Source organism: Tinamus guttatus, unplaced genomic scaffold (assembly GCF_059628265.1).
Source record: "Tinamus guttatus ecotype Peru unplaced genomic scaffold, ASM5962826v1 Tinamus_guttatus_pri_ptg000668l, whole genome shotgun sequence".
Lineage (NCBI taxonomy): Eukaryota > Metazoa > Chordata > Aves > Tinamiformes > Tinamidae > Tinamus > Tinamus guttatus.
The window spans coordinates 195,863-218,211 of NW_028289202.1; positions in this window are offsets into that span (position 1 = coordinate 195,863).

Consider the following 22,349-nt stretch of genomic DNA (forward strand, 5'->3'; position numbering starts at 1 on the left):
CCACTAACTGCAGTGGCATTTGAGACACGATTCACATGTGTATATTTAACATAAAAATCTTAAATTGTGATCTGTATCATGCCTAATCTGCTTTTTACAATTAAAGATCCACTGAGTTTAAGTTTTATAAACTTTTTATTTTGAGGCACATGAATCTATATTCAGAGGTAATGATGTGTGCCTTTATAACTCTTGCTTAAATTCTAGATTATGATATAGATATATTTAGATATATTTTAAGCTTCCTGTGTATATTTTCCCATATGACAAAGATAAGATCTGTAGTCCCTACCCTGGCATTCACTCTAATCAACCTTGTAGAATCTTATTGTCCTTGATATTGGCATATCTCTGTTAAAATTGCTTGCATCTTACCAATGGATTCATGCCTCTCTGGAGGTGTTACAGGAAGGCGGTTTACATAAATGCATGCACATACATGGAAAGAAAGAGTAGGAAAAAGAAAGATTGTGATTACCTCAGTCTAATTTTCTCATTGTTAAATGCAGCTGTCAAGGATCAAATATAACATAACTCACGCAAAAAGTTAATTTATCACAGTAATCATTCATTTCTTTACCTACATCAATAATCTACATTATTATCTGTAATCTATATCTATTTCTATATAGTTAAAAATACATCTTTCTTTTCCAAGAAAGCTCTAGAAAGACACATACAAAATTAACAGAATATCCCTGACTAACTGGAAGGTCACCTTTCAATGCCTTTCAATATGCCACATGGTTTAACTTTTAATCCTCACGGTGAGAGGCAGGGTAGCGTTCCTATCTAGTCCTTCACTGGAGATTGTCCTCTGCTCCTAACTTTCATTAGATGATAGTCTATAGCAGTCCTTCTATTTCGCTCCATTCCAGTTTCTCTAGAGGGACAAATCATACCATCTGAAATGCCTGAAAGAAATATAGAGTGAATAATGGTTTAAAAAAAAATCTATTTTTTTTCTTCCTACAGCTGGAGTATTGATGTACCTCTACATCACAGAAAGTGCCATGATAAGTAATTTTTCAGATTACAGTGTTCACCATTAAAAAAATCAAGCGGAAGCAGCGTGTTAATATCAAACTCTTCTGACATTCTCATTTCATTTTGATGTGTGTGACTCTAAATGGTGATGTTTTCATTACCACGCGGTAATTGATATCCTATTTAGTAATATCAACAATCATGCCCTTTTAAAACCTACACATCTCTAATATTTCTGAAGCTGGTGCACCAAACTTAACAGTAGAACTGATTTCACTATCTAAATGACCATCTGCTTCATATGTACTGACCCAAGATGATGTTCAAAGGACTTTGAACATAGGTGAATGAATTCAAATTACCAGATATTGTATAGCAAGGCATCCTGATAGGAAATGACACATGGCACCACAGCACATGACCCAGAAAATCTGAATCTATCTTTGCCTTATTTCTCACAGGCAGGAAAGGTTAAAGACAGACCCTAGCTTTTTAAAGCAGATCCTCTTAAAGGAGTTTTCCCTTCAATGTTTGAAGTAAAAGGATTTTCATGGAATTGTTGCTGGGAATGTTTAAACAGTCTTGTAGTTAGAGATATATATTCTGGGATATAGGGTGACATCTCAAATTGTCATCAATACTTGTGAGTCATCAATACTTATGTGAGAAGAAGCAAGTGACTTGCAAGAACCAAAAAATATGCTGATGCATTCAAGATCTTTTTCATTCCAGTTTACTCCAGTATCCATCTACACTACAATACTTTCAGTATAAAGTATTCAGGATACATGTATCATACCCATATAATCATGCTTTAATGAAAGTAGCCTAGGACACTTCATATTATGTAAAAAAAAGAATGATGTTTGTATATCCTACTTTCATTTGGGCAGCTAATATGCAAAATCATAATTAGTTCTATTTGGGTAAGAGCACTGTATAGCTCATTTTGTTTCAAAGGGCATCACTATTGAAGAGTGAAGATTTCCCTATACAGATAGGAAAATGTGTACACCTTTTCACATTGTAATTAGATACGTTTAATAGAACACAAGAGTTGAGACAAAAATGGTATTTTTTTTTTCTTGTGGTAAACACAACACTTTCTAGTTGCAAGATTTTTTCCATTATTTAATAAACATGTATTAGTTCCTTTTTCTTTTTTCCTCCCCTAAGCTGCTATATGAAGAGAATGAAGAAATATTTAACAACTTTGTCTCTCAGTGAAAATTTACAGGACAACATTAAAAGATATAAAAAATTAATTCAGATGAGCTTGACACTTAGAGGGAAATGTTAGATTGTCCAGATGCTTTACACTAGCTACAGCCTGAACACTTTTCCATTAGTTAAACATTAAAGCTTCAGATATTTTCATTTATAAAGGTTGATGTAATTACAGCACAAATTATCTCTTTGTCCTCCTCTCATCATAGGGTGGGGAGGGGCGGTGGAGGACAGGAAAAAATCTTATTTTTCAGGTGTCAAATTTTTATTTTCTCTGAAAATGGATCATGTGATTCTCTCAATCCTGCTGTGCCAATGGACAATTGTAGCTAGTATGTCAACTGCATTACTTACCATATTATTGTATTTAAGACTTTTTTCTTCTTTGTATAACTGATCTAGTGATAAGAGAGGATTCTGAAATCAAATTGCTGTTTGATTTTACAGGCAGAACAGAGTGCTTAATAGAAAAGGACTTTAAAACACCAGTGTCATTTAAAGTGACATGAATATCCTAGTTTCTTCAGATGTTTATTTATTTCCTGTGTTTGCCTAGAGGAACAACATTTTCCTGGAAGAATAAGTCTGAATTCCTGTAAATTCTTCAGTCTTTGGGTGAATTTCAGAAAACAAACAGATTTCATAGAACTTCTAGAGAAGCTCTTCATTTTCATTCCTTTTTTAACAGCCCTGATGTAGAGGCAGATATTGAAGTAGCTTTTCTATAGCCAGTGTAAAATGAAGCTAACATATTAGGCCAACATCTATTAGCCAGCATACTAGCCCAACATACTAGCCAACATTTTATGAGGAAAGATTAAGAGAGATGGACCTGTTTAGCCTGAAGAAAAGAAGGCTTGACGGGGATCTTATCAGTATGTACAAATACCTGAGGGGAGAACGTAAAGAGGATGGGGCCAAACGCTTCCCGGTGGCAGCCAGTGACAGGACAAGGGGTAATAGGTATAAATTAAAACACAAGAAGTTCCACCTCCATATGAGGAAGACCTTCATTACTGTGAGAGTGACAGAGCCCTGGAACAGGCTCCCCAGAGAGCTTGTGGAGTCTCCTTCTCTGGAGATCTTCAAAACCCACCTGGATGTGACCCTGTGTCACGTGCTCTAGGTGTCCCTGCTTGAGCTGGGGGCTGGACTAGATGATCTCTAGAGGGCCCTTCCAACCTCAACCATTCTGTGATTCTGCGATTCTGTGATATTTATCTGTATCCAATGATCAGCTTCACATAGTAGTTGTGAATTGTTACAGTGCAGTTCCAAGTGAGTCAGCCAAATCTGTCATGGAAGTATAGTCGGTTCTCAAATAGGGAAAAAATGTCATGTAAGAAAATACATATTTTAAAAAATATAGTAAGAATAAGAAACGAGGAGCTTTCTTGATGGGCACAAATATATTATATAAAGACAGTGGTTCCTGTTATATAAATTGCTTTCTAGCAATCTTTGCTTGAGTTAGATGTATTGATGTTTTTTTCAGTGTTGTCAGTGATTTTTCAGCAGATGGCACACTTGGCTAAGGAAGTAATTTTTTTGATATACTAAAACAAAAAGACAGACTAAAAAAAGACTTGAAGAACTGCGACTAAGAAAGGTCACAAGAAAGAACTTTAGGAGTATACCAGGAAAATTCTGAGACTGTGCACTTCATGGAATATAGAGATAGTGTTGTAACATTCAAATAATTTGAGATTAGTAGAACAAGCTTAAATATCTAATGTGCTTACTTTCTAGTAAATATAAGAAAACATAGAATACTGAGCTAAAAATAGAAAACTGAGAATTTCTTACTGAATTAGGCAGAATTTAGATTACTTGACGGCAGTGGGTATAAGAGATGCCTAAAATAAAGCAGTAACTCTTAAACTAATACTAATGTACAATGTATTTATTGTTATTGTTGTTATCCATTGTTGGAAAAGAGCTAACAAGTTGTCAAAAACTGAAAACTGAGGAAGCTTTTCTGAAACTTCAGCTTTTAAAACATAATGAGTCAGGAGCAGTTTTTAAAAGACTGAAAAAGGAGGAAAAAGCTCAAGAGATAGGTTTGTCTTTTGTAATGCCTTTATTATTTAAGAGTGTACATACCTCATTTGCAGAGCTATAAATCTTGTCCTTATATTTCAATTGCTATGTCATATTTTAATATTTATACCATTGTAATATGACACCACATCATACATCAACATTTCGTAGCATCTAAACATCTTAAGAGTTCATAGCTACTCAAAAGAACACACTCTGCCTTTGAGGTCTTTTTCAGGAAACAGTAGTTTATCATGTTTCATTGATTATTCCTGTGTTGGAAGCATAAAATGAATTCATAAAATTCATAGGATATCTTTGTCAAAGTTTAGATTGAAGTAGTCTGCAAAGATGTAAATGCAGCTTTCTTTTGGACTTGTAAATTATCAAAACCAATTATTATTATTTTTTTAAATGAAGTATGAAGAAATTTAATCAAAAGCTACATCTGCAGAGATGTTGTTTTTAGACACTACAAGGCCAGAAGGAAGATCCAATTATACTTCTCTATCTCTCTTCTGTGCTGTTTTTTTCTCACAAAAGTCTTGAATCCTCTGCCTAGTCAATTGATTACTTTGTAGATCCTTTGTCTTGAGGCTGGAAATATTTATTACAGCACAAGGACTTGTAGATGACATGGGATATGTTCTCAGTGCAGAAAATACATAGAAGTTACAATGCAAAGATAAAGCTGCAAATAAAAATGAAAATCGTTCCTTAAAACAAAAGTTCTATTTTAAATCAAAGATAAAGGAAAAAAAAAGCATATGGTTTAATTAAACTCTGATGGTCAGTGATTCCTTACTTTTGAAACACACTCATCCCAATCCAACTCTATGGTGCACTTTTGCTTGAAGCAACTTTCACCTAGCCAATAATCTTACTCTTTAATAAGCCAAATGACTAATAGACACAGGGAATAAAATCTTATGATTTATGGGCAGGAAATCTTATTCTCTTCCATGTTTTTACATACACATAAATTTTAATTCTCATCCCCCTCCTGCTCCACATACATAAATCCGTAAACAGTAATTTAGCAAAATTCAGAGGGAAAATTTTGTTCTAGGGCTATAGGAAATGCATAAAAAGTAACCTTCCCCCCCCCCTTTTTTTTTTAAAGTTAAACTATTTTATTATTTATATGTGATCATTCCTCTCTCTGGATGGCGATCGTTTGCAACTGCAAGTACTATTAATTAGTGATGTAATATTTGATCTATTTTTCTTCTCACACAGCTAGTGAAAAACAAGGAAGAAATATTTTTCTTTCATTTCTTTGTCACTTATAGAAAAAATAAAAACAGAAAATAAACACAAACCTCATTCAAATTATAATCAACTGGAATTTCATCATTGCTAAGCTCATTTCTAGATGGATGTTTTTTAACGTTCCCATTTTGTTGATTTGATCTACAGGAGTGCAAGTAAATATATGAATACCTGGCAGCGGGATGCAGTTTCAGGCAAAACTGCCTTTACCATACTACTCATTGCACTACTGTATTTCAGGAAAAAAATATATGTATTTATAAAAATAATATTATAAGCATGAAGAAGATCACTGAAACTCAGATACGGAAGAAACAGAAATATGTATGTATACATATGTTGAATGAAATAGCAGATGCAGTGAAATAAATGGTAATATTTTCAATGATTTCAGTGGAACCAAAATGTGAAAATATTCCAAACTCTGCTAGCTGTTTGCATGCAGAAGATCCTGTATGGATTTTGTCTGTTTCCTGAAATAAGATTAAAATTACAGACATTATGGCAGCTATTTTTGGTGTTAATGTAAAAGTGCAGTTCAGTTAAAGATTTTTTTATTTGGCAGCTATGAAAAAGTTGTTGAGTACTGAGAATAAATGTAGCCTTGCTCACCATGCCAAGTGCTATGAACTTTCAATTTTTGCATTTACATGATTATTAATTTTGGAATCACTAAAATTAAGGTATTAACAGGAATAGATTCCTGATGACACTTACTGCCCCTCTTAGACTTGTTATGACTTTGAATAGATTTAATTGGCAAAATTTCAATATCTATCTAAAGAATAATATATATAGTATAAAAACAAAGACAGTCAATCCTGGAAACCCATAATAAAATATATAAATACCTAAGAAGCTATTCCAAACTGCTTACAAGGTTAAAGGACAGAAGGAAAAACAGTTATTCTTAGCTAATGAATAAGTCACTGTGGTAAGAAAGATACATTTCATATTAAGTACAGCTCTCCTGGAACTCCAACATTTTTTTTTTCTTCACTTTTTGGCATTATTTTAAAACTTAAATAAACTCCTAATGTCTTCTTTGGAACTGATTGCTTTCCTCTGTCATTTGGATATACATTAATAAAGGGAAAAATACATTTTTCTGTGTGTGTGAATAAGTGGTTAAAACATAACGGTATTAACAGGGTTTGAGAATTGTCTAAGGCAGGTGAAGTTTGCATAGACTATAAAAATGGGTAGATCTAAAATGGAATATCTTAAATACATGATTAAAGCAAGTCAGGAGGTTTAATTTTGGTGAATAACAATTGACACAAAAAAACCCACATCTAATTGTTATTATTGTCATATCCTATAGATTAATTTTACAAATTATTTTTGTCTGAATCAGTAAAAGTGCTCTAAAAAAGGTTCAAAAATCTTGCAAATCAAAATCTATCCATTAATGACATTTTAATTCATGCATTCTGCCAGAAGAGGGCGATGTTGAACTATAATTCTGAAGCAACCCTGTCTTATTAACTGTCAAGTCAGTCTTCATTCTGCTGAATTTATGCACATTACTTTGCACAAGAAAGTTTTCAAAACTTTTTATTTTGAACAGTACTTACTTTAAAGAGTTCAAAGTCGCTATAAAGTTTCCAAACACACTCTATGCAAATTTTCAGAAGGAATAGGGTATAGGAAAAACTCTACTGCACTCTGTAAATTCAACCCTTCCAACCTTAAATACAGGTAAAATATTTCCTGATTGTATGGAATTATATTTTTTCCTTAGGTATTATAGAAAGGAAATACACACACACACATATTTATATAATAGATGGAAAAATATAATTATTACCCTAGTTTGCAAAAATCATGAAAGTCATCATGATTTTCTGCCTTGTCTTGCTAAAACAGTTGTGTAAAATAGTGCAAAATTAAATGATAACAGCTTTTCCCATAAACTGAGAAATAACGAACCAGTATTATTGCTGTAATCCCTTTTACCCTCCTTAGTCTCTACTGGGTAAAGTGGACAGCAGGTTGTAGTCTGGAATCATGGTTTAAGCCAAAAGTCCTCCTTGCTCTATGCTACCATTAGTCATCCAGACTGTATTTTAGACCAAGTAACTTCATAAAGAGCATCTGCCAGCAGCATTTTGTGGATTAACCAGTGTTCTCTCTACTCTGCTTCTGCAGAATTAACATTTGTATCTATCTGTCTCATTCATTTATAACTACAGATTGCTCCTCTATGTGGTGTCTTTCTTTATGATGCATTGTAAGGAGTGGAAATACATAGCCCCAGATAAAGAAATCAAATTGTATATATGCTTAATATCAGCTATTAAAATTGAAAACCCTAGGTATCAGTATTTTATGATTTAAGTTAGATTAATGATTAAGTTAGAACTGAGAAAGATGTGAGCATGTTTAATGTTATCATATTTGCTAAACAAATTTGTCAATTGCTTCTTCATACCATACTACCTATTCCAAGAATCCTGATAAATGGATGTATTTCTAATATATCCTAATAATCTAATATTCTAATAATCTCTAATATTCTAATAATCTAATAACATTCTTATAATCCACATCTCTAGAGGTTCAGCAAAGCCTCAGTTGCAGTCTTTTCCCTTTGATTTCATTGTTAGGTGTATTTAGCCTTTAGCAGTTAATGAATCTCAATCAGTGTTTCTTGGAAAAGGGTAAAAAAACATTTGGATGACAGTGAGACAAAATAGAGACAAAGCAATCTTTGTTTCTACAGTCATATGGACTTACCTGTTTATTTAGTAGACATATAAACAATATATAGAGACATAAACAGCATATATATATATATCTATATACAGTAGTCTATATATAGACCTAGTTTTTGATTAGCCACATTACTGTTCTTTTTTTTTATATTTTAGAAACACTAGACAATAGAATTTTGTTTCAGTATTTTAGTATGATGAATTGACAATTGGACTACTTTGATTAATTTTGAGCAGATAACCTGGCATGATGAAATCATGATTATATTCACTATGAATTTATGGTACAGGCACTATTTCAGCTACCAGGACATAAGAAAACTGCACAATATTTAGATACAGACATCCCTTGAAATTACAAAACTTGTAATTAAAATCATGGCAATAGTAAAAGGAGGTTCCAAAAATTACTTTACTAAGGAAAGCAAGCAGGCTTTTCGAAGAACTTGAGCTAACTCACTATCAAATTTGATTATCAGTCTTGCAGCCGGAAAAAAGAAATGTAAAAAAACCTATCATTCACAACTTTTATTTTCATTTGAACTGATATCTTTCAAAACTAAGTCAGATCAGTTATTTTGAATTGTGAGTAGATGTTTATTTTACCCCAGATTGACTATAAATATTAGGAATGAATCGAAGACAAGTCTGGGGGCCTGCAAGATCGACAACTTTCTAAAATGTTTTAAATAAATATTTAGTTTTCATGTTTGGTATTAAGTGAGCTTTATAGTTTACTGTGATTTCTCCAAATTAACATCGCATGCCTTGCTTAATATGAACTATTTTGTGCAGACGTACTGTTTAAGTGATTTATACTAAGTTTTCAGATTAGTTAAGTAATATTTCCATAGCACCTCTAGAGGGGCACCATATGGCACTACAAGACTTGGAATAAAATTGAATATATACTAATTTTTTCCTGATGAGATAAAGTAATTCAGATTTGAGAATTATATTGAGATGAAGTGCCTTTCATAAAATTCTGACCCTACATATTAGATTCACATGTGGGTGAATGTTAGATTAGATATTAGATGTTGAATTAACAAATCATTTCAATCACTGCACCATAAAAATATCTTTTGAGAACTGATGAAATCAAATGATCACAGACACATAGAACTTCAGTTCTTAGGAAAACTGCTGATTATAATTCTGTTTTTGAATGTGGTGAGGTTCTTTTTTTCACTGACTCACCTACTCTTTGATGTTAAAAAGACAAAATTTCTCATAGTTATACAGTGGCAGGATGAACAAGGAAGAGGTATTACTCATTAACCACAAGCTAGAGAACTAATGGAAGAAACAAACTATTCTATTTGTAGAATAACAGGTATTACACTGCAGACATTGTCCATACAACCTCCCATGTCTGACTTTACCTCTGACTTTACAGTTCATAGCTTCAACCAGGTCTATTTTTCATGAAACACAGCAAGGAGACTAGAGTAGAGAGCATACTCTGGTCTCCTTGCCATAATTTTGCATGTTATCCTCTCTTCTTCTCTGATGTAGATAATTCTAGACTCATTGTTTTCCTCTCATATGAAAGGAGAAACCTCCTTTCCTAAGTTATACCTAAAACCTCTTAATATATAACAAAATCTTTTTCCTTCAAAAACAGAAATATTTTCATTGTAAGAGCTATAGAGCTTTACTTTGAAAATTATGCGGAAAGGGAATTACCTATTACTAATTTTGTATAGGTATATGTCTGGGGAAGTAAAACAAACAAAGAAAATACTTGTTTTATCTTTTGCTATATCCTCCTTGGGAACCTAAAGCCTCTGAGAGATCCCAAGAGATTCCAGATTTTGGTTTTATCTTATTCAGGAGTTTAACAAAAATATTAATATATTTCCTGTTTTTTTTTTTTTTTTTTGCTGTTGTTTCAAATATGTTTTAAAGTGTTGTGTGGATCCTAACCAACCTGTGGAGACGGTAAACCAAGCATTTTAAAACTGAAAATGATGTGAGAGTTGGATACAATTTATTTGATACATATATGGATGGTAAACTTCCAGGAGATTCAAAATATCATAGAATCATAAAATCACTATGGTTGGAAAAGACCTTCAGGATCATCAAGTCCAACCATAAACCCATCTCAAGAATGCCAGCTGAACCTTGTCCTTAAGCGTCTCATCTACACATTTGTTGAACACTGCTAGGGATGGTGACTCCACCACTCATGTTCTGTTTTGGTGAATATATGGCTGTCATTTGAAACAACAACAACTTGCAGAAAATAAAATAATTTGCAGCGCCAAAGCTAGATATTTTATTTTCTATAACATGAATATAGTTCTGTCTGAAATTCTTTGTCTACTATCGTTTCAAAAAGTAACTATGACCTGGAAACAGGACAAGTATAGTAAAGGAGAAACCTGTTTATATCTATTCAGTCAGGTTACTGCAGTGCATTTTTTTATTATTCACTCTTCCTGTTTATTGTTATCAATTTTACTGAGGTCTTTACTGGTATGTTTTAAGTGATATTCATGACCCAGTCCATCCTCAGTGTCATACAGAATACCAAACTCTATTACTGACTCAGTAGTCGTCCCACAATTAATCTCACAGTGGCTTATGGTCTGTAAGTCACTGAAGCCCATATGGCTTTGCAAAATTGTCAGTAGATGATTGGTTTTAGTTTATGATGTTTAAGGCAGATAAACATGGGAAAAAAATCAATTTGGAAGCTGCCATTGATATGTGGTTGAAACAAAACTTTACTTTTTTATTTTTAATGTTTTTACTACAAAGGGCCAAACTTCTGAAGAAGCTTTATACATATGAAAAATTGATGGTACACAATGTGTAGGACAATAGATTTTTGAAAACAGATACATGTCTATATATTCCTTCCTATGCTTTCTGCAATATGCTGCCAATGTCACTGAGGGAAGGCATGTAATGATGTGACTGCAAATAATGAGAAGCAGGCTGTCAGTAAGGAAAATCATTGATTCACCCTATTCTCATCTTCTTCAATAGCAGAAAGAATAGAAAGTTCACTCTTCCTGGCCTATTTTCTGTCTTTTTCTTTACCGGAAGCATTCTCACTCTTGTCCTTATCCTTTACCCTTTAGGAAACTAAATTGATTTTTTCTTTCCTTCTCATAAAGATGATTTTCTTCTCTTTTACAGAAAGGAAATATCTGACCTCCTTGTACTAATGTTCTTCCAAGCCCATGTAAGCAACTTAGATTCACAAGATTTGAACCACAAAGGACATAGCAAAATAAGATACACTCTAATATTTGAATAAATACTTCAGATATTTGTATCTAAACTGTTCTATTTTACTCAGAATAAGTACTCTCACATACTACTCAAAGGTTCATTTGGTCTGCATTGGCTGACTGCACAGAAACAGAACAGGAGTCAACATCTGGCTAAATCACAAATGAAAAATAACACTATAGAAGTTTATATAAGCTTGTTCTTGTTTTGGAAATAAAACAGATCTTTGACTAATGTGACTAATGTTAGAACCAAAGTTGTGCCATTAAAATTATAAGCAAAGGCATTGATACAACTTGATGAATTCATCAAAAAAAACCTCTTTGTGTTTTCAAATACTTGTTTTACACATCTGATGCATATGTGATTTTTAAGCAGAGATCTGATATGCCTTCCACAAAAAATAGCTTAGACTAACTTTTTTAAAATAGAGAGAAATCCCTGAATTTGTTGTTATATGGTTTTTACACTGTGAGTTAGATCTTTTTTAAACCTAGTAGGTTTATTTCTACAGTGGCTACACTTTCTATAGTAACTCACACTTTTAAAAGTTACATTTAAAAATAAATGGTTATTTGAGAATAGAAGCCAAGACTGTTATAGTTGGCAAGTTAGTTGTTGTTGTTGTTTTATGTTTTTTGTTTTGGTTTTGTTCTTCCCATTTTGGTTGAGGGTCTTTTTATTACTACTGAACTGAGTACCAAATCTGGTAGATATAATTCCTTCAATGGGCCCTGTTTGCTCCATGATAGTAGTGTAAACTCCATGATAGTAGTGTAAAAGAGTATGGCCATCTAGCCAAATGCAGAACTGAGCAGCCATACTGAAGGAGATATATACTAGTAGTAGATAGAGTGTTGGTAGATTTAGATATATGAAATACCCAAATAACCCAAATAATATTTTTTTTCCTTTTTTTTTTTTTTTCAGTATGGATACTGAAGCAGAGATTTTTTGCATTCCTCCTAAGTGGTCTTTGTAGTCAGTTGTATAATTTTTTACTGTTTTCCCTTAGAGATTAATTTTCTTGTCTCTTCCATATCATGACTGCACCAGGAAGAGAGAAGAGTGACATAAACAACAGTTTGTTGGAAGAAGAGACAAATCAAGATAAGGAGAATGCTGATTCTAGGTCTGACACTTCCTGAAAGGTGTTATTATTGTGACAAAGATGAGCATGCCCACTATGAACTTAAAACCAGAGAATTTTGTTGTACCTCTGTCAAATGTCAACCTAAGACAAAAACATTTAGGATAATATTTATCTTAGTGAAGACATCTAAAAACGGCCAGGTACAAGCTAACCTCTCAACATATCTCTGAATGACAGGAAAGCAGTAGGGATGTCCATAGTGATTCATCCTATCTGAAGACTGGTATTGTAAAATAGATCAGATGAATAATCTCAGATTTGTCCATGCATAAAAAAGGTGCTATCGATTAATGAACTTGGACTTAACTGATGTACTATGGATCAGAAACTTGACTGAGATCAATACTGTGTGGGGGATTCAAAGTGGGAGGAGCATTTTTCCAGCTGTCAAGTTGTGATACATTTCTCCACACTACCTATAACTTAGGAGATCTTCTATGTTCTTTGTGCTATGAATTCACTTTCTTCAGCCCCTATATGAAATATTTAAAGTTTAGAATATAAGTCAATGCTTTTGTAGAGGATACACATTATCAGAAAGAAGCAGAGATAATCTTTCAAGCAGAGCTTAAATATGAATTTATTAGTGCATTAAACTTGGTCCTATGGATTTTACTGAACATGTACATAGCATCTGCAAGAGCAACTAATTGAATGCTATGGATGTTTGCATAATCTACTGATATTTCACACTTGATTGTCTTCTAAAGGTTTTGTTCTTCAGGTGTTTTTTCTAATTTGCCCAGTATAATCTATATTACTTGGATTTCTGTGGAACAGCAATAACAAGTAATGTACAATTAGGTTATGCACAGGCATGCATTATCATCAATAGGCTTAGGCATAGTCAGCATGTAGAAATGTATGTCTAATAGGACACTCATCTTAAATATCAGTGCATTAATCAAGGCCAGTGGGAAAACAAGTTGTTTTATATAGTTTTCTTTGTTTATATGTTTTATATATTCAGAACGGAACATCATAATAACACTGCAAACTTATACAGCATGTGTGTAGGTATTTCTCCACCTTCTGTCTTAGGAACAGAAGACAAAGTAGCTTTCCTTTAAAAGAAATGCAGTACAGCAGCTAAAAATATTCTGCTACTTATTTCGAAAAGCTACTTTTCATCTTTGCACAATTTCTGTATCTCTGGGCTAGCATCATCCAATGATTAGCATTTGAAGTGATGTTTTTTCAAGGGTCTAACAAGAGCAAGGCACTCAGCTACTGCCAGACATGAAAGTCAGAAAATCTGAACCTACTTCAAACAGAGTATTTGTACTACATTGTGAGATTGGCTACTTAAAGGCTCTGTGTGGTAGCTAATTGGCTGATTCTACTGTATTGAGAATGAAAAGAAAAAGCAAAGCATAGATAGTATATATAATTGTATAAGGATTTTTTTAAAATTTAAATTTTATTCAAATGTACTTCAAAGATTATGGACTGGAAGTCCAGAGTGACTAGGAAAGAAAAAGTTCCTGGTCCAAAGAGGGCAAGACCCAAATAAGTCAAGAGAAATTATGTTGTTAATTAAGACTGCATTCCTCCTCCTAGTTGGACAAAATCTGCCTTACATCACTTAGCTTTAAATAGAAGTTTCAATTGGCTGTATGATAGGCAGGAGACACTCTAAAACTGAAGTGTTTTAAGAACAATGAGCACTCATGTTTCTAGATTTGCAAATGTTAGTGAAAAAAGGGAGCAAAGGTAAGTTAATATACAGGCTTTGGGGCTGTATTACATTCTGTATGATGCCAAGCTATGACTCAAGTTTTTTGGTTCTTAGGTCATTGGCAAGCAGAATAAACAAAAAAGCAGACCAGTCACCTTAGAGATTTTTTTTGACTGACATTCAAATGTTGTCAAGCTCACTCAAATCCACTAGGAAGATATAGAAATATTACTAAATAAATGAAAGAGAAAAAGGAGAAGGAGAAGGAGAAGGAGAAGGAGAAGGAGAAGGAGAAGGAGAAGGGAGAAGGGACAAAGGGACAAAGAAACAAAGAAACAAAGAAACAAAGAAACAAAGGAAAGGGAAAGCAAGGCTAGGTGAAGGAAAAGACTGCAAGGGAAGGCAAGGAAAGGCAGGGAAGGCAAGGAATGTGTTCCAAAAGGTTAATTCAGAGCAAGCGACATTCGTTACTTCAACACTATAAATTATGGACAAAACAGATTGTCTCGGAATAAGTTAGGAGACTTTAACTTTGAAACTACCTGAAACTATTCCTACATTATGCAGAAATGAGATTCTTTGTGAGCAAGTAAACTGAATGAAAACAAAGAGAATGGTTGGGATTTGTCACACAGATCCTAAAGAAGGATATAGTATGAGTTAAAAAAAAAATCTGCACATTTATATAAGCTGAATAATACAACAAAACAGGATTATTGAAGAAGTATGCCATATTTTCCCAAGACAATCATCTTGGTGTCATATGTTTCCAAAACAGAGACTATTTACAGCCACTGTGCCACATTTTATTAAATGACAAAGAAGCTATCATTTAGCAAGCAGTCATGATGGTAAAACAAGTTGGATAAAACTGAATAAAAAAACCACATAGTTCCAGTTTACTCTAGTAGTACATTTAGAGGCCTATGTAACCTTTTATTCTGAAGAATGAAGCATAATTAATACTAGCTTCAATACTACTTTTTTCCCTCAGGGAATGTTATTTTTGCATGATGATGATTATCAATGTATATAGGGTATTACATATGGATTTGTATGTATATATGTATGCATACATCAGTCTAAAATTATTTGGTCATTTAGAAACTGCATTATGATCTATGCAGAAGGGCCATGGTTCTGTAGGCAAATAGGTTCTCAGCTGATTTAAATAAATGGATACTTACAAACACCAACGAACAAACAAACAAAACACTTCTCTTTCTTTGTGATAATCTTTATTCCTTTCCTGTTTACTTGGCTGTGATGAAACTTCTAGTTCAAGAAAATCCTTCTTAACTTGCTCTGTGATGAGATCTACACTCTACATATATAGAAACTTCACTGCTTTATAGCAGGCACTAGATATTCTAAGAGTTTTATCTGTCCTTTTGTTTATTTATTATTGTATTGTGTGTGTATATACTTATATGCTATGCTCTCTGACTTACTTCATTAGATAGTGTAGGTACAGTCTTGGAGGTTGGCTCTCTTAACGGAATTTTCGTATATATTATGCAGACAATCCTAGAGTTTTCTCCCAGAGGTATGAATAGCCAGATACTACCTAATTGTAAAAGACTTTCAGTATAGAATCCGAAGATCTCAGACCAGAAGAGCGTGGAGAGTTTGAAGAGCTGGTGTTGCAAGAAAGAGATGTGATAAATCGTCAAAGCGGATGAATGGCTCCTTGCAGGCATGAGAGAAGACATTATTTGACTCAAACACTGAGTGTGGAATCAGTTGCTCCTTAAGTGCGTATTGATAAGTGACAGGAGTTATGAATGATGGGAGATACCAGTGAAATAGCAAATGTGCATCCTTAGTTAAAATGCAGTTGTTATCAGTGACAGATTTATCTTTTTCCTTCCGCTATTTTTAAACACTGAATTTACAAATAAACAGGTAAGTTACCATGACTTGCTGTAAAGTTATGTTTTGAGGTCTAATCTATAACTTTTGAACTTAATTTCAGCATTTGGAGTTAATATCTCTTAGGTGACAAACACTCTCCAGATCAATTTAGAGATGGTACTCTCATATTTTGAATGAAAGGATGTGAGAAAGCCTTCCATATAGTCTTCCCAACATTCTTCATAATTTTTCTGCATGGAAGGAATTCATTACTAAGACCTTCAACACAAGAGATCACATGGGATTATAAAGCAAAATTTCCAGGCATTATCTGGACATAGCAAAATACACAACCTATGTTATTCAGATTCAGTTGTTTCCTCTGCAACATATAGAGTTATAGAAGCCTACACAGCCTACCATATAACACAAAATGTAATGAATCATAATTATGTAGAGAATAAAAAAGGATAAATGAAAGGCCTACCCTGTTTATTTCTACATTCCCTGTTAATATGTACATAAATATTGATATTAGAGAATATTCACTATCTGGGCGAGAATTCTGTGTAATACACACACAGCTAAGGAGTATGGCCAGCTCATTTCTGATATAAAGATGTATTTGTGTAGAAGTAAAGAGAAATGACATGGAAGTTTTAAGCCTTTTGGAAAATAAATAAGGTTGACAGTTTCAAGTTTTATTAATACAGATTTTAAAAACTTTAAAATTGTCAGAGCAATTGATAAGTGGAATGTTTAAAGTGCCCCCTTCCCAGGAGAAGCATCTCCATGATTCAAAGTTTTAAAATATAATATGCATTTTTTTTTCCTTCTGTAATGCAGGCATTCATTCTCTTCCATTAGAAATTTAATTATTTCATTTAAAAATTGTCTTAAAGTTGGGGCAAAATCCATGAATCCCCCAAACTGCCTGTCCAGTCAGATAGCTGCAATTGCATCAAAGCGCACAGATGTCAATGGACTTTTGTATGAAAACAAAAGACCACTCTCATAGCTACGATCTTGAAGAAAACGGCCTCTTCAATACTGGTTTTGATTATTCTTTATAATAACCTACTTGATGCTTAACATTTTTTACGGAAAAGCAGTCAATAAGCATACTGCTATAAACCTGGTAAATTTGCAGTTTGTGGAATGGCATACATTATCTATAACCATTCTAGCTATGTTTCAATTATATATGTCTAGAAATACTCTGTTATTTTAAATAGTTCATTTCTGGAAACATTTTTGCCATCAATTTTAACTCTTGTGGATGTTAACTGAAAAGCAAAGAGCAAAGTTGTTTTCATTTTGGACATGAATATCTGGGTATACCGATTTTTCTCTATCTTATTCAAATTAACCACAAAATAAGTGTAAATACATGTAAAATGTTCAGCAAAAATTAGGAAAATTGATTTGCAATTTAAAATTTCTGAGTGAATAAAGAAAATGATTTATTTGACCTGTCACAGGTAGCTGAGAATCTTTGAGCCTCAATGGTAAAAGTTCTGCAATCAGGAATTGGAGTTCATTAAAAGTAGCAATGCACAATCAAATAAGTAAGTGATGTAGTGAAATGAATGGAAGTCAAATTATTGTTATTCTGACAAGAAAAAAAGTTAGGATTACTTGCTTCAAAGTAATTTACCTTTTTATTACTTTGCTAAACTGCATATTTAATCTTTATAAAATGAAGCACAAAAGTATTTATTGTAATTCAAACATGTATATGTATGTAAATGTGCATGCATATGTGTATGTATGCATACGCTAGTGTGTATTTATATATGTATTTAAGTATGCATGTATACAGGTATGTATACAAATGTCGGTAGCCTTCATCACATGCAACAACACGTCACCGTACTTATGATCAATGAGGCCGCTCGGAGAACTGTTAGCACAAAACAAGTTATGAGACTGAACTGATACTGAGACTACAATAAACAATCTTTAATCAAAGACATAATAAGGAGAGCAGAGCAGAAATGGCATGCTGTATCTCTCAGCACCAAGTCTACTGTCGCTCACCAAAAGGGTTTGCTCTTATTTTTTGGCAGTGGGATGAACAAGGAAGTAGTATTTGCAGCACATAAAAGCAGCCTCAGTAGTGCAGGAGAGAGTAAGAAAACATGCCTTGGATGACAAAAAAAAAAAAAAAAAAAAATGCTGCGAGCCCTAAAATATTTACAAATTGTTTCTCTATGACTGGAAAATAAATAACACTTTAAGTATAACACATGCCTTTGAGAACCATTCTCCCCCTGTACCACAGTCCCCTTTTTATCAAAGCAACATTTCATGAGAATAAAATATAATCTCACATGGATAGCTACCAACACACTATGCTAATATCTGTAAAACAGACAAAAATTCTCTTCCTAAAGAACAAGAGGCGAAATTTTGAAAAATACTGACTGCAGGCACTGTGTGAGCACAAACACAGAGAGTCTGGGATTTAATTTATTTCAGAACTAAAATGTATAAAACGACAGTACCCAGTTTTCCCTATCCCAGGCACATTGGGTGGACTGGGCTGACAGCTGTACTTCCTCATTTATACATTTGAATGATCCTGTATTTCGTTGTGATAGATATATTTTCTGGAGGACAAAGTTTTTCTTACTGTATAGAGTGTTTTTGGGCTCAAATGTTTTCAGGTTTTGAAGCAAGCATTTGCGGATATAAACTAAATACAATATCTGTCTAACAGAACAAACTGCAAAAGCTGCAGCAGATATTTACTGTGTTGTAAAATTAGCCCTTAATAGATTTTAAGCAATCTACCCTTTATAGATTTTAAGCAATCTACAGGATATCTAACTGAATTTTACTTTCAGAGGCTCAGTTAGATAAGGGGAAAAGGAGGTGAGACAAATTGCAGCAGGAGGAGGAGCTGGTCTGTCTCAAGGTGGAGCTGTATCTTGTATTAAATGACACTGGCAGATTAAAGCTCTCAGATGGGGAAGGGCTTAAAGGCTGAGTCAAAAGCCAAGAAGTCTCTTTATTTACGCCTACCTCCCAGCCCCTGGCAATCTGACTAATAACAAACTGAGCTAACAAGAAAGACTAGAAAGAGCAGAGGGAACATAGAAGCAGCTTGGATTTTAAAATCTAACAAACCAAGAGTGAACGAGTCAAGCTCTGCTGACCATCTTTTTTGTTTACTGCATCCAAATTGCTTGCAAACAGTTAACTATATACAGAAAAGTCAGCATAGCTGTGAAGTATGCTGTGAATTTTAATTGAGGAAGAAGGACAACTGCCTTGCAGGATGGTCTAATGTGCACTCTGCCTGGAAGATTTTTTATCAATTGAATGCTCTGTACTTTGTCTCCTGAACAAGGATTTTAACTTTATGGAATTATAGTTTTACCAGAGCTTGCAGCAAAGAGAAACTCAGAAGAAAGTGTGTGTTCATAGCGGAAAATTAAATTGCATTCAAACAGCTGCTCTAACTGTGCATTGCTGATCCCTTCAGGGAGTGTTACTGCTGTACAGGTAAGAAAGATTCCAGTTATTTAATTAGCTCAGAGAACTAGAAATTAATTTCTCGTTACTGGTTTATTTTTTTTGTCTGCATGACTTTGTATAACTTTTCTGTTAAATGATGGCAGTTTATACTATGTTTCAAATAGTCTGCCAGGTTCATTTATTCAATCTGGCAACAGTATAGTTGCATAGTGTATTAAGGAAATGATGATTTGAGACTGTGGAGGTGACAGGGGGTGGGGGGGAAGAGTGGGCGTTTGTTTTTATTTTCTGAAGTGTAAGAATAGTGACTGTGAGTCCCTCCAGGATTTAACAGGCAATCTTGAAAGCTTTTAGAAATGTCCATTTCCTAGCTGGGGCTTTCTTTACATTATTTTTTTTTATATATATATTTGATTTTCCTTTTTTTTTTTCTTTTTCTTTTTTTAAGTAGTTGAATGAAAAAAATGATGCACAATAAAAAGCTATTCCAATATTTGGAAAACATTTATTGATTTTCACTTCTCAAGCATGCAATGCCTTTGCATAATGTGACTGCTTCTGAAAGTGTTCAAATTCATGCAGTGGAAAGAACTGTGACTTTTTTAGCCTTTTAGAATTTATGCTACAAAAAAAGCTCAGTTAATGTAAGTAATTGCAGTTAATGTAAGCAGTTAGTAATGACTTATATGAAGGTAGATAAAAACAACACACTTAAGTAAGTCACCATGTAGGATTTTCTGTAAAAAAAAAACTCACCACATAAAAGAGAAATAAGGTTAGCCCTGTCAAGTCTTTTATTTTTATTAAAATTTATGAATTCTTTCCGTTGAATGTTGGGCATCTGTTACTTGAAAGTAGTTTTCATTTCACAACTGTAGCCCACTGAGACCTTTATTCCTCAGTGCATAAACCAAAAAATGGGGTATGTGTGGAAAAAAGGAATGCTACTTATTAGGTCTGCGTAGTCTGTGTAGAAGTTTCAAGCATCTTTATTTAGGTGTGTATCTGTGCACATGTTTGTGCATATGTGCGTGCGTGCGTGTGTGTGTGTGTGAGAGGGAGAGGAAGAGAGAGAGAGTCTTAACAGGGTTGCCCACAGCAGTATGATGATGATTAAAATGGGAATGTTTTCCAATTGGTTGCAAATGTTTTTACTTTCATCTCTGGGAGGAGGGCTTTCATTTTTATAAACGGATTTTTCAATATGTACTAGAAAGCAACATGCTTTTCAGATTAATTTTTTTTCTTTAAATTTTGCTAAGGACCTTTTTAAAGTGCAGTTTGAATTTGATGCAGATCTGAGATGGAATTTTAACGGAGAAAAAGAGTAATAAAATGAATTCTAATTAGCCATACGGTGGGTTTGAAGTTGGCATCTGTGTTAAGAGTCTGCATTTTTCACCTTAGGTCACTGGAAAAGATATTGCTGTATATAAACCATGAACAAATATCTAACATCCGATGATTCTAGCTTTGTTTTGGATATTTAAAAATAATGTCTTGACACATTGTGTCTTATACAACACCTTGGGAATTTAAATTTAAGAGATTATATTCCTTAAGTATAGGCAGCCAGTGTTCAAGAACTACGGTAGTAAACAAGAAAATTCACACTATAATAGCACTTGCTGGCTCTAAATTGATGCATCTACTTCCAGTTATCAGGAATGGTGAAAGGTGTAATTTATTATGTACGTTTGCTGGATTGTGTGTGTGTGTGTGTGTGTGTGTGTGTGTGTGTAAAACATTCACACCAGATCATTTAAGAGCTTAAATGTACATATCCTTGCAACCCTTTGTGGTGGAAGCCTTCAGAAGTAGAGTTGCTAGTAAAAATAACAGCCTGATAAATAATAGCCTGATAAATAAAATACGTATTGATGTGAGGCCAGAATATATAATTATGCTGTAAGAATATTCCTACATTTAATTGAGTAGATTCTTCTTATGAAGTGTTCTCATCCCTCAGAAATTAACATTTTGGCAGCTTAGTAGTGTGATGACATCCTGTTTTCCATGTTTCAATAGCTTGCTTTGAAAAGATCAAGTGACCTTTATTAGTTAGATTGCTTCAGAAGCCTGGTTTGTTCCATCCTAGAGTAAACACTGTACCCTAAAAGTTCTTGTATTTTAATTTATCTGTTTCATTGTAAGAATTGTTATTTCTTTTAGCAAATGTGGAAATATTTATTTTATTAAAAGGTTATAAACAGAGATTTCTCTTCATCTATCACAGAATACCTTTGTTCTTGCTAATTAGACAGCCTTGATAGAAAAATAATATAGAATCTTCAAATAGACAGTGTAGCATATCTACTCTGAAACCAATGACAATACATATCTGAATTAGATATGTTCACTGAGCTTGTTACTTCATAGTTGTACAAATAGGATGTCTGTCTCAGGCAATTCGAGTTTGAGACCAAATGGCTTGAAAGCTGTTAATTCATTACACAACATACTGAGGATACTGGTGACAGATTTTGACTAGCCAGGCAATATTAATTCTATGTACATTTGGAATGTTTCTATAATTAATGATGATAATAATTGGAAGGAGTCTAAAGATTCCTGTCCAAAAACCTGTTTGTCACCTGCTTACCTGCTTCTTCTGATAGGTCATTTTATTGCCAGTTCTCTCTTTCCTCTTAGCTAGCTGTGTACACAGTTACAGTGTACACAGAAAATA